The sequence below is a fragment of the Pongo abelii genome, chromosome 17 (assembly GCF_028885655.2).
Source record: "Pongo abelii isolate AG06213 chromosome 17, NHGRI_mPonAbe1-v2.0_pri, whole genome shotgun sequence".
NCBI lineage: Eukaryota > Metazoa > Chordata > Mammalia > Primates > Hominidae > Pongo > Pongo abelii.
Window position 1 is genome coordinate 41,315,572 of NC_072002.2, and position 13,149 is coordinate 41,328,720.

At 39.1% G+C, this 13,149-nt stretch overlaps 1 protein-coding gene and 1 long non-coding RNA gene across 7 annotated transcripts in view; one reads left to right on the forward strand and one right to left on the reverse strand.

Moving 5' to 3' along the window:
• Window positions 1–13,149, reverse strand: part of CHST9 (carbohydrate sulfotransferase 9) — a 278,955-nt gene that overhangs the window by 147,376 nt on the left and 118,430 nt on the right. The window lies entirely within an intron of this gene.
• Window positions 1–13,149, forward strand: part of LOC129051525 (uncharacterized) — a 195,846-nt gene that overhangs the window by 77,624 nt on the left and 105,073 nt on the right. The window lies entirely within an intron of this gene.

Sequence of the window (13,149 nt, forward strand, 5' to 3'; positions counted from 1 at the left end):
GAATAACAAGTTCAGTGTTAGACCTACTGACTTTGAAGTACTATGGGGACAAGGAGCTTGTAAGAGGTCAGAAAATTTAACTATCCTAATATATATGCATCTGACATTGGAGCACCCAGGCTTATAAAACAAATACTACTAGATCTAAGAAAAGAGATATAGCCACACAATAATGGTAGGGGACTTCAACAGGCACTGACAGCATCAGACAAATCATCGAGGCAGAAAAGTAACCAAGCAAGTGTGGACTTAAATGACCTTTTGACCAAATGGACCTAACAGACATCTACTGAATAGTCCATCCAGCAACCACAGAATGCACATTCTTCTCATCTGTGCACAGAACATTCTCTAAGATTGACCACATACTCAGTCACAAAGCAAGTCTCAATAAATTCAACAAATCTGAGTTGAAATTACAGATGCAAGAAATGTTCATCATAAGAAGATGGCTGAAGCTGAAGGAGTGAATGGGGCATAAAGGCAGACAGCACAGAGGAGTGAGTGGAGGACAATAACTAAGATAACATGACTGCTGCTTTTGTTTTGTGATGTAGGCCCATGGGAAGTCAGAAGCCGCTGAGATCCGGGGAGCTCAACAAAGTGCAGGCTCCTGTACCACAAATCAAGTTTTAGAAGTATGGGGGTTTTCAATAGCATGTTGCTACTGCTTGCTGAGTTCACAGGTTTGTTGCTAGACTGTGAGAGAGTAGTTTTAGCAGAGAGTGGGCAGAGAACACAAGAGAGACTGTGAGGGTCTGGGAAGTAAGTGTGTGATGAGGAAGTGGAGCTGAGGACATGGCTTCTTGTTTTTCAACTTTGGCAGCCTCCAAATGAGTCGAATAAGTGAAATGGGGCAATAGCTTGAATACAAGCCAACTAAAGGTTTTTGCTAAGCTATGGAAATCCTAAGCATGCTTACAGACTTAGGTAAGAAACTGTGTACTTGGGTAATGGTGTGTATGAACACCATGGTGGAGGTGAGGACCTCGGTTTGGGATAAGTGAAGACTATCCTTCCAGCTGTCACTTTTTTGTCAGCTATCAACATTCCACAGCTGGAGCTAGTTACTGAGAAGTTAGGCCACACGTTGAAGCTACATGTAAACTTTATCCAAGCTTTTCTAACAGCCCTTCAAGTCTGTTAAAATCCTAACGTATAAGGTGGAAAATATACAATCTTCCCTCATGTCACTGACAAAAGTGTAGAATTCATTTAACTGGCACCTTGATTAATGGCATGTTATATTCATTTGGGTGATTTCCAGAGGACTTGTTTGATGCAATTTATTTCAATGATTCCAACAGATAAATAACATGAATAATCCATTTAAAGGCCTCATTCATTACGAAGTGTGACAGGGCACCTTCTCATTTAAGTTTTCCACTGGACAAGCCACTGCTTACTGTTTGATTATTCACTTATGAATACTAGAGGCCTTGGACATTTTCATAAATTTTAAAAAATGGTATTCAAGGCTTGAATTGTAAAATATGTAAAGAAAAACATCTTTTTGGAGTGTCTTTAACCTATATTAGAATGAGTCACTAATTCTGAAAGTTGGAAGTGTATGTATTTGAGATAAATAATATGGTGTAGTGATCAAGGTGTCCCCAATGATTCCCATCTTCTCTTCTTTTGATATTCACGTCCTGTGTAATCCCACTGAATTAGATTGACTGTGTAATCAAGGATTTTGTGGGAATAATAGTGTGTGATTTTGAGGTTGATCCTTAAGAAAATTGTGGCTTCCAGTTTGGGTGTGGTGGCTCATGCTTGTAATTCCTGTGCTTTGGGAGGCTGAGGCAGGAGGATCACTTGAGGCCAGCAGTTTGAGACCAGCCTGTGCAACAAAATGAGACCACCATCTCTAAATTTTTTTTAAAAGATTAGCCAGGCATGGTGGCACACATCTGTCACCTCCCTAATTAGTTGGGAGGCTGAGGCAGGAGGATCACTTGAGCCAAGGAGTTTGAGGTTACCATGAACTATGACTGCACCACGGCACTGTAGCCTGAACAACAAAGCAGGACCCCATCTCAAAAAACAAAGACAAAAAACTATGGCTCCAATATTCCTTTCTTTTGGATCACTTCCTCTGGGGGATGCCCGATAATATGTTGTGAGGACACTCAAGCAGCCCTATGGAGAGGTCCATGTGGCATGGAACTGAGGCCTCCTGTCAACCACCAATGAGGAACAAAGGCCTGCCAGCAGCCCCCATCAACTTGCCAGGCATATGAGCAATCCATTTACCAGCCCCAGTCAAGCCTTCAGCTGACAGCAGCTCTGGCCAACATCTTGACTGTAATCTTGAGAAAGCCAAAACCAGAACCATCCAGTTGGCTATTCCAGAGTCCCCCACAGAAACAATGTGAGCTGACAAGTTTATTGTTGTTTTTAGCTGCTAAATTCTGAGATAAGTGTTATATATGTTACAAAAGTCTGTCATAATTTATCATTTAATATACTATACCTACAGTAATGCTAATTGCAGGCATATCAATCCGTCTCCCTGATTTTCTCATTTGTAAAGTGGGGATCAGGGCCTGCTTCTCTGGAATGCTATGAGGATGAAACAATTCCATATGGTAAAGCTAGCAAGAAACAGAAAAAATTCACATGAAATATTGGCATTTCATGTTTCAGAAGGGAGGCTGAAAGGTGCAACTTTTTTTTATGAATACCTCAAATAATTTTTTTTATGAAGACCTAGAACAATTCTCAGCCCCTATGTTATATGAAAGGGCTTTGTAAATTGTAGAGTGCTACATAAATTCTACCTATTAGTTTTATCATGAATTAGTCCTGTTACAGGAATCTACTTAGATTTCTAAGTTATATATATACGTTATGTGTGTATATAGGTGTGTGTGTATATATATGTGTGTATATATGTATATATGTGTGTATATATGTATATATATGTGTATATATATACACACACACACATATACACATGAAACATCAAATTAGAAAAATAAAAATTACATGGTAGGACAGTACTATATTGATCAATGGACACAGAGATTGAACTGTTTAGATGGAGATGACCCTCTAGGCTTCCTTCTTTAGTATCTTTATCTCAGTCTGAATAGGTGATCTTATCTCTCATTCTCTCAATGTTCACTTTCCCCCAAAGAGACGACTGTGACACTACATCTCTAGCTCCAAAATCTACTTAGGTTTTAAAGCCTCCTGGAAATCTCTACCTGTGTCCTCCACTGCACTTCAACACATGTCTTTAACTTAAATAATTATAGTCCCAATTTCTCTAATGACCAGTGATGATGAGCTTAATGTGGCAGATATACACCATGGAATACTATGCAGCCATAAAAAAGAATGAGTTCATGTCCTTTGCAGGGACATGGATGAAGCTAGAAACCATCATCCTCAGCAAACTAACAGGAACAGAAAACCATACACCGCATGTTCTCACTCACAAGTGGGAGTTGAACAATGAGAACACATGGACACAGGGAGGGCAACGTCACACACTGGACCCTGTTGGGGGTGAGGGGAAAGGGGAGGGAGAGCGTTATGACAAATACCTAATGCATGCGGGGCTTAAAACCTAGATGACGGGTTGATAGGTGCAGCAAACCATCATGGCACAGGTATTCCTATGTAACAAACCTGCACGTCCAGCACATGTATCCCAGAACTTAAAGTGAAGAAGAAAAGAAGAAGAAGAAGAAGAAGAAGAAGATTTCATTAAAAAACCAATAATTATAGTCCCCTACAAAACTTCTCATCCTTGGTGTCTGCTCAGGCACCCGAACATAAAACCTAAGAACCACCGGCTTCTTTCTTTTGCTCCTTCTTCCCATCTAATCTGTCCCTCAGTCCAATACATTCCCCTCTATCAGGACTTTGAGACATATCTTCTCCTTTTTCACTGCCATCACCCTAGTTCATGAACTTTATATCTGTTCCTGGGGTTATCTATTTTCTATGGGCTCCTAACTGGTTTGTTGGTTTTTTCTGTCATTGTAATCCAATCACTCCTAAATAGCAAACTCTACATTTCTTAATATAAAATTTATGACCTTGGACAATTTGGCCATAACTTTCCTTCTGCTGTCACTCCTCAAGCATCACAAAGAGGAGTTACCCATTATACCAGGAATTACACCTCCACCCCAGTTCCCCATTCATGCTGTTTCTGCTTCCCAGAATGTCCTGTCACGTGGCTCCTGCCTATCAAAACCCTATTCAGCTTTTAGAGCTCAGCTCAGCTGCCAGTCCTCTGTGAAGTCTTTTCTTTTGGGCCAGCTCCCCAAACTCTCCATGCCCTGCAGAGTGAAGCACCATTCTTCTGTGCTCCTGTAACCTTTCATTTACGCCTTTGCCATAACACTGATTCTTATTTTGGTTCACAATTAGTTGTGTGTTTGTTTTCCTGACTGGATGGTGGCTTCCTTCAGGACAAGTCAAGAGTCCCACATCGTTCTCTCTCCTGATGTCTAGCACCGTGCCTTAAACACAAATGCTCCAACTCACTCTGAAATGCTGGAGAACATGAAGTCAATTTTAGTATTGCTAAAATGTAGTGAAAGTACAACCAAGAATAGAGCTTTTAGCAGGTATGTATATTACAACTGACAACCAAGAAAACGATTATATTAGAAAAGTGGGTCATAAAATAATAGAAAGGCTTTCAGAATAATGAACACACATTCTGTCCTAGTTGTGCTTTATTTTATCACCGATTCTAGTTTAAAAACAAAACATTAAAATATGGTTTGCATCTTATTTCTATTTAAACCTGGATGCAGCACTCCACTTGCGATGAATAAAAATGGACCATAACCTCATAAAAATTGAATTTGCAAGATAAAGCTTTTTTCTTATATGAGAAAATTTATTTAATTGAACACTAAAGTTCCGCATCTCATGACTATTTATCTATGTAAACTGAGTCTCAATATTTTTAAAAGCTATTTTAGACTTGAAGTTGTGGATATTGTTTCATGGAGAAACATTACATGTATGTCAATTTACAGTACATTTCAGTACTTCAGTATGGAAGTAGTCTCTTAATCACAGTGATTGTTTCTGATCTTTTAAAACCACAGGCACATAAATGGCAATTTGATGCTCTCACCAATAATGGGTATGGGCATCTGTATCATAACTCAGTATCTCATGTCACTTCTCAGGAAAAGGAAATTATATATGTGTGTGTGTGTGCACGCACATTTATTTATGTTTATACACATTTATATGTACACTATATATATGTGTGTGTGTGTATATATATATACACACACACATATATACTGTATTTTCATGCTCAACTATAGTCTCCTCTCTAAAATATGTTCTCTCTTCTACTTGCTTCCATCTTTTTATAATAAAGTCTGTCGTGGTATCTTGTGAAACTTGCCTCACCACACTACCAATTTCTCAGTAGCCAGTTCTGAGTTTGCGTTCACTTTCAGGCATTTTATCTGCCTTGCTCTGAGAGGTATTATTAATCACATCCTGTTGCTAGGATACCTGAGAATGTTCATTTATGTCTGATGTTTCTTTGGCAAAATGCACTATGAAGAAGGCATAGAATCATGACAATGAAAATTACTGTGCACATGCTACTTATTAAAAAAGGGAGGAAGAGCATAACCACCAGATAATATAATACTAACTGCCATGAATTGTTTAATACCATTTTTGTTTCACCTAGATTTTAATGGAAAAAAAACTGGCAATATTTTTGGATAATGAGAATCTGTAGTGCTTCTATACTTCTGAGTTAACCAGAAAAAGTGAAAGGTGGTAGGGTTTTGGTTCTGTTCATTTCATAGGGATTTAAGAGAGGAAGGAGCTTGAAATGCTTCAAATGCTTCCTTTACAGACAGGGTAACTAGGTTAGAGTGCTAGTTGATTTGCAGGGCCAGACCTAAAACCCAGGTCACCACTATTGCCATGTTTAGCTATTTTAATGCAAGATTTTTTTAGAAAAGCTGGATGTGGAATTGGACAATAATAGTAAAAAAATGCCTTTATCAATATATTAAAATAATTTCAAAATTACTGCTGTCTTGGGTGCCAGTACACCAAAAATTCCTGCTTATTGGTTGTCATGAGAGAATATGGATACATAAAATCCACCTAAATGCAAGATTTTCTTAGTCAATCTCTTCCTACAGGAAACAGCATGATATAACAAAAGGAACACGGATTTGGAGTTAGATGGACTAACCTCTCATCCTAACCAGGGATGCCTGCGAGCCATGTAATCTGGGACTGAAGTCTTGAGTACCTTCTCATTACATGTGCTTTTTGTTCTCACCTCTTCTCTCTTTTGTGTGTGTGTGTGTGTGTGTGTGTGTGTGTGTGTGTACACAAGATATGTTTGGAATATCCATAAGCCATATATAATCAGTCCCTAGGTTTTAAAAGTTGCAGGAATAAATTATTTTAAAAAAATTTCTGTGGACTAGCTTTTTATTAGTCAATTATTGTTTATCAAATTATTTGTTTGAATGAAACAATTTTTTTTAACTTGTAATTATCTAACCACAATGTTTCAGGAGTAAGACACTTGAAAGATCTTGCAATTTTCTTTTTATCAGGTAAGTATTTATTTAGTACCTCCTATGAGTTGGTCATTCTATTGACACTTAAATATTATTTCATTTAATTTTCCCAGTAAATGACTTTCATTTTCTGATGGTGAAGGCAGGCTCAGAATCTTTTTTCACATGCACAAGGTTCCAGTTAATGAATGCCAGAACTGGAATATGAATCCAGAGATTTTTACCTTTTCTGTGCTTTTTAGCTGTAGTGATTAAGGACAATTTTGTAGAGTGGTGAAGAACTTTGAGTTGTAGCTCTACCACTTGATCACTGTGGGCTGTGGGCACCTCATTTTAATCTAAGGTGAATTGTTTTTATCTGGAAATGGGGGTAATACAAGTACCTACTTCACAGGGTCACTGTGAAGACTAAATAAAATGATGTGTTTAATAATAATCTCTACATGTTTTGAGTGCATAACACAACAATATTTATGATGCTCTCACCTTGGTGCCTGGGACATAGCAAATAGTACATTGCTAGGTGCTCCTCTTTATAAATATTCTGTATCAGGTAGTCCTTAATAGCATATAATAATTCTTTATATCCTTAGGGTCAATGAGTTCTATTATGAATATTATAAAGTTGAGACTTTGGGAGTTTTTTGATATGTTTACATCACCTCCCTCTCTTCCCTTCTTTCTGTTTCCAAGGAAAAAGGGGCTTCCCATTTTAGTGGATTCCCTTTCTCTCATCCTCATGTCCTAACTCTTTTCAAATACAAATTAGTTTGATGAAAACCAAATTTACATGTCAAGATTCTCCCCAGTCATGAGCTAAGATCATATGATTTTAGAATGCAGGCTTTATGGTTTAAATTCCTATTCACATTTTGGAGTGACCACCAACTGTGGACTGTCAATAGTCAAATGTGGTCTGAAGAGAAAGGGAGAGCCGCTCTAGAAATCAGAGACCTCCCTGCCAGAACTTGTTCTCTTCAACAATTGGTAGTAGAATCTTGAACAAGTAACTTGGCTCTTGCAAGATTCAATGGTCTATTCATTTAGATAGGTAAATGCTAACTTTCCATAATTCCAAAAGAAATTATGCAAACAGGGATGTGAGAGGATTTTATGTACTATATTGTAAGAGGAGGAACAGAGAAGTTTAACTGGGCCAATTTGAAAACCACCTGGTCTGTAGAGGTCTACATAAAATTGTAGAAACTGCATAGCTTCTGTGTGGTCAATGGTATAAAAGAATGGTGAGTTTATTTTATAATTTATGGCTGGATTCATGCTGCTGATTAAACACCAGCCTCCGCAGACACTGAGGATAGCCTCTATATGGCTGTGAATCCTCTCTGCCCTCCTGTAGGTTTAAATAAACTCCACTTGCTCCTGTCTGTTTCTATTTGCTTAGTTGATATGTTGCTAGGACGCTTAGGCAAAGACAGCCATTATGAGCACAGCGAGTACTGTGAGCTCCAGACAGTGTGTATTGAGATACAAAAACTGGCCCTTCAGAAACATATCGATACAGATAGATCTGGGATTCTGAGGTCGGCCATCTGCCTTGGCAGGGCTGACTCTCCATCTGCACTCCCCAGCCCTGGGGTCTGCCATCCGGCACAGCGTGGAGAAAGCCTGAGAAGGACTGAATGCTCAAAGATTTGCAGGCGGCTGACCTCTCTGTAAAGAAATAGTAAAATCAGTATGAGAAACAACAGTTTTAGGTTGTCTTGGAAATTCCCAAGTACAAAATTTCTTCCCACTGGGATCTACCCGACAAGCACATAATTAATGTGACAAACAACAGCCCCTTTCAGATTCCCAACATTGGTCTGGCTGAATTAAATCTTAGAGTAAACCTTTTGATATTCAGGATCTCATTCTGAGGCAGTCATTTCTTGGCAGAGAAGATTTTTGGAAGACCTTTAGAGGTTGAAGTCACACTGGCAATAGTAAATACCTAATTATTGCCAGGTTTTAAGTAGCTTTGCAAAATAGGAATGCTAGTCTTAATTGCGTAAGCTGCAGCTACTGACTAAAGGAGGGATGTGAGCATTTGTACATTACTCTGAGCATTGAACATGTTTCTAGTAAGTTAGGTGTGAGTAGTCACTTTTAAATAATATAATATTCTAAATGTCTTTGGTGGGTTTATTATATTGAGAAAAACTGGAATGAATTATTTTGTAAAATGACAAATCTTTTCATAATATGTTTATTCACTCCTGTGCTAGAAAAAAATGATAACACATTAAGAGTTAGAGTTTAATTCCCTTCCCCTTGAATCTTTGCAGGCCTAGTAACTTGCTTACCCAGTTGGATACAGCAGAAATGATGTTTTTCCAATCCCTAAGCTTAGGCCTTGAGAATCAGGCAGCTTCTTCTTTCCATCTTTAAAAACGTGCTCCAGACACCGTGTAAGAAATCAGACAACCCTAAGACCACCATGCTGCAAGGAAGCTCGAGCTAACCACACATGGAGGCCACATGGAAAGAGAGCTGCCTGAACAGTATGTGACCAGCTCCCAGGTGTTCCAGCCATCCCAACCCAGGGACCAGATACGTGGGTCAAGAAACCATTTTAGAAGGCGATTTTCCAGCTCTAGTCACCTCAGCAAACCCCATGTGGATTTGAGACAAACTGCCCTGCCAAACTTTTCCCAAATCCCTAAGCCACAAAACTGCAAGCAAAATATCATTTTTATATCATTAAGTTTTGTCATACTTGGTTACACAGGAATAGTCAAAACAACGCTTTTCTTTTTTTCCTAATGAGAATATTTATTGACATACATATCAATATATATTGATATTTTTTTTCCTTTAAAGCAGGGCTCACCTAGATTCCTTCTTTCCTAAGAGGGTTTGTTCAATATACCTATAAATATGTTCCATTATTCAGCATTTTAGCATCTAAAATTATTCCTTTTCATGAAAAAAGAATAAACTCTGTTATTAGGAGTGCAGTTAAAGCACAATTTCTATAGATTACTACATATTTTGTTTTATTAGAGTTTTACAATTTTACTCTGTAAAGTGGAGTAAAAGTAAAGTGGAGACTTGCCAGTGGTCCAGCACATCAGAACTTATAAACCATCAATTGGGGTACCCATTTGAAACAACGACATTAAAATATGTATCTAGGCTTCAAAAACTTTACCATATATTGTTAGAATTATGTAGAAATCCTCTGAACCGAAACACTCAAAAGATTCAACACAATTTTTGGTAAATAATTTAAAATAGTCTTATTTTCCCTGGGTAGATTTACTTCTAAAGGATCAATTAGTGGAATCTATATTGAATTAAGAGTTTTAATATTATTTAGAGTTAATTTTCTGTATGAAGGCAACAACGGGAAGCATTTCATTAGGAAAGGTAATATGAGTCCAAACAGAATCTATGCTTGTGAAGTCTGAGTTTGTTCACTTTAAATAGCAATTTATGTGGCTAATGAACACACAATCCTGCCTAGAGTTTCATCTGGGGGAAACAAGGACATTTCATTGCTCTTTTTCCCCACACTCTTAATCATCATCTCATTAGCTTGTGGAGAAAACTGGTGGAGGCCAGAGGTGAGCTTTATTTTCTTCTTTGAGATGTCAGTAGAGGTTTTAATCCCGCTAGCCCCAAGTTTTTCCTTTTTTATCTTGAAAATATCCTCTTCACACTCATCTTTTCCTTCACATTGACCCACGTCAAAGGTTTGGGCCTTAGACATTCAGGGAAGCTGATATTTCATGGATAGAAGGAAGAAAACAAGAAAAGTATGTTTAGATCAGTGGATATTGATTTATTGCTTTCAGGCCTTACAGGCTACTTTGTAAGCTTGTAAAGACTATCCCCCATAAACTTGGTTGAATGGAGTTTACTAGGAAAATTGTTAATTGTCTAGTTCATTTTAGGTGTAGAAGAGGCTCCCCACCACTTGGGCACTTAGGAGAAAATAACCAAAGCACATGTTGTTGAGTGTCTATTATGTGAGAGACAGAAAGATAGGTGCTTAATGTCTGCAACGCTATTGTAAAAAGTAAACAAGAAATTCACAGTCAAGGTTCAGGGAGGGGCCCTAGAGAAGATGCTGTGGACTGGTGCAACTGATAGGGCCTCCAAGTGGGGGCTGGAAGTGGACTTGTACCTAATAATAGAGACATGGAGGAAGAGACACTCCAGGAGTGAAGAGAAATATTGTCTGAATGCCTAAGGCAACAAGCTATTTTCTGGAAAAATCTTTTATTGGTGTTCAGTATGAATTGCTGACTTCAGAAAAAGCAAGCCAGGCACTGGCACAGTGCAGCCCACCAGAAGGGCGGGAAGTAGGGTACTCCAGGGAGCGGGTGAGCTCCAGGAAGGAGAGTGGGAATGTTGAAAAGAGGATCCCAACTAGATGCAGTCACTGAGAGCTAAGATTTGCACAAGACTAAGAATTTGGCATTGTCAGGGAAGGGCAGTGACTTTCTAGCTTTATTTACTGTGAAAAACACAACTGAGTGCCTGTCCACAGTCCTTTCTCCTCTTTTTCTACTCTGGTACCCAACCCTCTTCTCACATGACATGCATAAAACATGTAAACTAATCATCGTGGTCCCCATCTCCCTTAGTTTAGGTGGTCGTTCGACATTTCTGGCTAATGACATGTACATTTATTTATGTAGAGATGAGGTCTCACTATGTTGAGCAGGCTAAACTCAAATTCCTGGGCTCAAGCGATCTTCCTGCCTCAGCCTCCCCAGTAGCTGGGATTATAGGCATGTGCCATCACATCCAGCTATAGGTGAGATGAATTCTGTTGAAGAACTTCATTGAAAGGTTTTTCTTGCCAATAAAAAGACACGCATGGGAGAAACCATCTCCTTTTCTTTCAGTGCATGTTGTCACGTCTGGGCATGATGCCTGGTTCTTGACCTACACTGGTTCTTGAGGAGAGTAAAGATCACCTGGTGGCCACAAGCAGATCATCTGGAGGCAAAGCTCCTTATCTGAGGACAAAACCAACTCACTTCAGGAATGACTGAGGGGAACACACCCCAAGGATGAAGTCACCAAGCCTCTGAATTAATGCACCATGGGACCACCCTACATCAGGTTTTCTTGTTATGTGTTATTTAACCTTTTTGGGTATAAGTTCAAGTTTTTGGTTACTTGTAGCTGAAAGCATACACAAGCCAACTACAAAAATAATATTCAATGCTAAATACACTAGGAATAAAACCTAAAGGAAAGAGCATTGCCTTTAAGACAGTTTCAAAAATTGTAGGCGTGAGACTCTTCCCCAGCCAGGCACTGTACTTTAGAGGATCTTCTCTTGCTCTCTTTCACACACATCACTTTTTTTGTTGTTGTCTGAAAATTTATTTATTTATTTATTTATTTTTTATTATTATACTTTAAGTTTTAGGGTACATGTGCACAATGTGCAGGTTAGTTACATACGTATACATGTGCCATGCTGGTGTGCTGCACCCATTAACTCGTCATTTAACATTAGGTATAACTCCTAATGCTATCCCTCCCCCCTCCCCCCACCCCACAACAGTCCCCAGAGTGTGATGTTCCCTTTCCTGTGTCCATGTGTTCTCATTGTTCAATTCCCACCTATGAGTGAGAATATGCGGTGTTTGGTTTTTTGTTCTTACGATAGTTTACTGAGAATGATGATTTCCAATTTCATCCATGTCCTTACAAAGGACATGAACTCATTATTTTTTATGGCTGCATAGTATTCCATGGTGTATATGTGCCACATTTTCTTAATCCAGTCTATCATTGTTGGGCATTTGGGTTGGTTCCAAGTCTTTGCTATTGTGAATAGTGCCGCAATAAACATACGTGTGCATGTATCTTTATAGCAGCATGATTTACAGTCCTTTGGGTATATACCCAGTAATGGGATGGCTGGGTCAAATGGTATTTCTAGTTCTAGATCCCTGAGGAATCGCCACACTGACTTCCACAATGGTTGAACTAGTTTACAGTCCTACCAACAGTGTAAAAGTGTTCCTATTTCTCCACATCCTCTCCAGCACCTGTTGTTTCCTGACTTTTTAATGATTGTCATTCTAACTGGTCACACACATCACTTTCACAGAAGGTGAGGAGGGCCCAGGTGTCTGTATATGGCATCCACACCTTTCCTAGACCATGCACTGAGTACCTGGGATGCCAGAATTCTCTGACCTAACTCTGCCCAGATCAGATCTCTGGAGGAGGGGACCAGATTGCATCATTGGTGTGTAGGCTCCAAGGCCCAAGGAGTGTTCAAAGGATTCCTGGGGCTTTGATGTGGGTATCGATGGCCCCAGGACACGTGCATGAGGCCCCTTGCAATGCTGGTGGGACTGTGATGAAGGCAGAAAGAAAAAGGGACCTACACTTTTTCTTGATGAGAGCAAAGATCACCTGGTGGCCACCAAGCAGATCATCTAGAGGTGAAACTCCTTATCTGAGGAATTTAGAAGTAATTAGACGTCTAGAATTTCTATACATTTCTGGAATGCAAGCATGTTGAAGCCCATTGTACAACCTTTGCTGACATCAAGGCACCAAAACATCCACAAATGTTAATCATTTCTCATGACCAATATGACTAATATGGTCCAAATCACCCTTCAGC